At 49.6% G+C, this 5,020-nt stretch overlaps 1 pseudogene; it reads right to left on the bottom strand.

The window, feature by feature from the left end:
• Positions 1-461: 461 nt before the first annotated feature.
• LOC133137704 (uncharacterized) lies at positions 462-4,033 on the bottom strand (annotated as a pseudogene).
• Between the last annotated feature and the right edge of the window lie 987 nt (positions 4,034-5,020).

Genomic DNA, 5,020 nt, shown 5'->3' on the forward strand with positions numbered 1-5,020 from the left:
ACTCCTCTAAAACTATCTAAAGACAGTTTTAAGTAAGTAGTAACTATTCATAACTTTGTTCTTTGTGATTTCACAAATAATGATGTTCAGGATCAGCTTAGCATTATATTGTAGGCTACAATGGTGGATATATTTGTTGACAAATATTTTCATCCTGCTCCTCCTGAATTAGCATGTTTTCTAAGACTTGTACGTAAGGTACTTAAAATAATCCATCCATCCATCCATCCATTATCTGAACCCGCTTATCCTGAACAGGGTCGCAGGGGGGCTGGAGCCCATCCCAGCACACACTGGGCGAAAGGCAGGAACACACCCCGGACAGGTCGCCGGTACTTAGTTATTTCACACATCTTGCGATGCACTTGGACACATCATCAGTAATGTTACCTGGGGTCATTGGGTGTTTCGGGTCTTTCAACAATCATACACCCTCACCCAGGCGACCCAGCCAGGGTTGATCAGGCCCAAACTCGTGTCCAAGTAGCCTATGTTGCCCACGGATCGCCCCTCTTGATCCACAGCCATCTCGAGGCCCTCTCTGCGGCCTCTGTGGTGTTCTTGATGGCTTTTCTGCTGTGCAGCCCGGTGATTCCAAGGAGCTTGAGGGCCCTGTAGAGGGACTGGCCTACGAAGCCTCTGCAACCCACCTCAATTGGCAGACATTGTGCCCGCCACCCTTGCCTCCGGCACTCGCCTACCAGCTCCTCATACTTTGCCCTCTTTCTTTCGAAGTCCTCCTCCATCCGGTCTTCCCAGGGAACAGTCAGCTCCAGCAGGACCACCTGTCTTGCTTTTTCAGACATCAGGACCATGTCTGGCCTGAGCGTGGTCACTGCGATGGTGTCTGGGAACTTGAGCTGCTTCCCCAGGTTGACCTTGAGCTGCCAGTCTCGTGCAGTGACGAGCAGCCCAGCTGACACTCTTGGCTGAGGCTGCGGCTTCTCCCCCGCCTTGACAAATGTGATGGCCTGCTTTGCTGGGCGGTGCTGTTTGCTCTGGGTGATCCCATTGCAGATGACATCTGCTACCACTTTAAGTACCTGGTCGTGACGCCAGCGGTAGCGCCCCTCTCCCAGGGCCTTTGGGCAACAGCTGAGGATGTGCTCCAGTGATCCTCTTCTCTGGCACAGTAGGCATGCCGGTGTTTCCACCATACCCCAGCAGAAGAGGTTGGATGGGCTGGGGAGGACATCGTACACCGATTGAATCAGGAACTTGATGCGGAGTGGCTCGGCCTTCCAGAGCTCTGCCCAAGAGATCTTTCAGACAATTGCCTGCTCCCATCTGGTCCACGCGCCCTGCTGCCGCATCCCCACCATCCTACTGGAGCGCACCTCCTCAACCCCTGATCGCACCTCCTCCTGGACCAGCTGACGTCTTTCCTTGCCTCGTGCTTTATCATAGCGAGTTCTTGGAATGCTACCAAGCCCTGCCCGTCCAGACGCCACTGATCCCACCAACAAGCTGTGCCGCAGCCGGGACTCGGCCTGGTCGACTGCGTCCTGCGCCCTCCACTTCCTCCCAGTCCTCACTTCTATGCCGGCTGTCGAGACTTTGGTGTCGGTGGAGTCTCTGTATTGCAGCACCTCTCTTGCACGAGTGACCATGAACTCCTCGGTCAGACTGCTGAAGGGGAGCCGTAGCTTGTTGTTATGCCCGTACAAGGCGATACTGCTCAGGCTTCGTGGTAGGCCCAGCCACCTACGGAGAAAGTGGCTGATCTTCCTTTCGTAGCCCTCAACCATAGTCAGTGGGACCTCGTATACCAGCAAGGGCCAGAGGAGTCGTGGAAGGATGCCGTGTTGGTAAATCCAGGCCTTGAACTTCCCTGGCAGCCCTGACTTATCCACTCCGGCCAGCCATGTCTCCAACTCCCCGCTGGTCACCTGGAGTGATGCTGTGTCCTTCAGGGTGCAGTCAAAGGTCTTGCCCAGGCTCTTGATCGGCTTCTCAGTGACCGATGGAATCTGGACACCTCCTAGGGAGAAGCAGAACTTATCGCTTAACACTTTCCCCCTCTTTATGACCAAGGACCTGGACTTTGCTGGCTTGAAGTGCATCCGAGCCCAGGTGATGAGTCCCTCAAGGCCTTGAAGGATCCATCTGCATCCCGGCACTGATGTAGTCGTCACCGTCAGGTCATCCATGAATGCTCTGATTGGGGGTTGTCGGACACCAGACTTGGTCAGGGGGCCTCTGCACTCCACTTCAGCTGACTTGACCAGCATGTTCATGGCCAAGGCGAACAGGATCACTGAAATGGTGCACCCAGTGATGATACCCTTCTCTAGCCTATGCCATGCAGATGTTGTTGTTCCAGAGGTGACTCTCAGACTGAAGCAGTTGTAATAGTCCAGAATGAGGTCCCTGGTCTTGCCTGGAACATGATGCCGGTCCAGCGCTGTTTCCACCAACTTGTGGGGTATGGAACCATAGGCGTTGGCGAGGTCCAGCCAGAGAACAGCCAGGTCTCCTCTGCCTTCCCGCACCTCTCTGATCAGCTGTGTGACAACCCCTGTGCGCTCGATGCACCCTGGCACATTTGGGATTCCCCCCTTCTGCACTGAGGTGTCGATGTAGGAGTTCTTCAGGAGGTACTCAGTCAGGCGTTGGGCAACGATACTGAAGAATACCTTGCCTTCAACACTGAGGAGTGAGATGGTCCTGAACTGCTCGATGTTGCTTGAGTTCTCCTCCTTTGGAATCCACACACCCTCAGCGAATCTCCACTGCTGGGCTACCTTCCCCCTCCTCCAGATCACCTTGAGGATCCTCCATAGTCGATGCAAGAGCCTAGGACACCTATTGTAGACCATGTAAGGCACTCCACTTGGGCCAGGAGCTGAGCCCGTTCTGGCAGATCTGACAATCTCCTGAACCTCCTTCAAGGTGGGCTCCTTGTTATTGAATTCAGAAGTGGGCTCTGGTGGTGTTATCAAGGCCCTGTAGTTCCCCAGATCTTGCTCCCTTGCGTTGTCGCTGTAGGTGTTGCGGAGATGGTGGTCGATCTCCTCTTTGGAACATTCCAGGTGGCCACTGCGTTTCTGCCCAAGCAGTTGTTTGGTGAATCTGAAGGGGTTCGCGATGAAGGTAGCACGCTTCCTGGCCCTCTCTCTCCCCCTCCTCCTATGCCATTCTGCTCTGCGGAGGGTCATGAGCTTCTTCCTCACGATTTTACGGAGCTCTGCCAATGCTGTCTTGTCCTCCTCCCTTGCCTCCTTGAACTGCCGCCTAAGAGACCTCAACTCCTGCCTTAGTTGGCTGATCCTTGACTGCCGTCGGTTTGGCCCACCAGAGTTCCTGGGCACACGTTTCTCCTTTGTGCCAAACCTTTCAGCAGCGATGTTAATAATGATCACTGATATTGACCGGAGCCGTTGGTCGGCATCACTCCTGGCAGTGGCTTCAAGGACCCCGTCCACATCCTCGTCAAACTGGCGCCACTCACTCTCCTTGCTGGCTGCAGGCCACTTGACCCGCCGATGTTCTGATTTGCATTGGGGTGAAGCCTGTGGAACTTGGAGGTTCCGGGCACTGTGGGGTGACTCCGGGCCTGGCTCCTCCTGCGTCTCACCAGGAACTGGTCCTGTGTGCTGTACCGCCTGCTCCACCCTCAAGCATTTCATTTTGGCCTGGTGAATCTTCAGGCCACGTGGGTTTTTGCAGACTTTGCCACATACACATTTTGCACTCATAGTCGATATTCCGTTAGCTTGGGTCGTTGCCTGTATATCCGTCCAGTTGGGGTGCTCATCTTAAAATAATAATAATAATAATAATAATAATACTATTCCTTACTGACTGATTCCATTGTTGAAAGACACAAGGGTTTGACTGCTACTAGGCTTGTTTTTATTTCAGGTTGAAGTAACTTTTCTCTGTTGTTGAATTTCTTTATATTCAAAAAAGAAAAATATATATATATATATTGTTTGTGACTGTCAGATTTCTTTATTCAGGTCAAAGTTACTTTCATTTTACTTCTACTATATACTGTATATACACTCACCAAGCTCTTTAGTAGAAACATTTTTACTTTATTACATTTATTCATGCGATTACCTAATCAGTCAATTGTGTGGCAGCAGTGCAATGCATACAACCAAGTAGATGCGGGTCTGGAGCTTCAGTTAATGTTCACATCAACCATCAGAATGGGGGAAAAATGTGATCTGAGTGACTATGACTGTGGAATGATTGTTGGTGGTTGACAGGGTGGTTTGAGTATCTCAGAAACGGCTGATCTCCTGGGATTTTCACACACACTAGTCTCTAGAGTTTGCAAAGAATGGTGCAAAAAACAATCCAATGAACAGCAGTTCTGCAGACAGAAATGCCTTGTTAATGAGACGTCAAAGGAGAATGGCCAGACTGTTCAAAGTTGTCAGGAAGGTGACAGCAATGCGAATAACCACACATTACAACACTGATATGCAGAAGAGTATCTTTGAACACACAACGCATCACAACTCTAAGTGGATAGGCTACAGCAGTAGAAGTCTAAAAAATAAGTCTAATAAAGACTCATGGAGTGCATTTGGTTCAATTCTGATCAAAATAGAGAAGCTTGGCCGATGGCCAAGTCTGATTTTGATTGTTTGTTTTTTCATCTTGGTTAAATTCAAGGTTTTAAACAAGGTTTCTTATTCCCAACTTCCTATTTGTAATACCCGGTACACCTAAAATTCTTCACGCCGGTTTTACAACTGCTTATGCGGAAATTCAAAGAAAAGTTTTTCTTTTTACTTTTTCGTACATTTCGATTAGCATACATATTTTTCTCATATACTAGTAGGAAGTCATATGGTGTCATATTCAGGAGCTGAGTTGTTGTGGATTGGGTTCAACTTGGGCAAACAAACATGGTCTAATTATAATTTGCACACAGAACACTAACTTCAATATTTTTGTGGGATTTTTTTCAGAAAGCTTTCATTTCACATTTGATGGAAAAAAATCATGCAACAGAATAGTATGACAGAGAATACATCATATAATCTATAGGACATATTAAGAT

Source organism: Conger conger, chromosome 9 (assembly GCF_963514075.1).
Source record: "Conger conger chromosome 9, fConCon1.1, whole genome shotgun sequence".
NCBI classification, from domain to species: domain Eukaryota; kingdom Metazoa; phylum Chordata; class Actinopteri; order Anguilliformes; family Congridae; genus Conger; species Conger conger.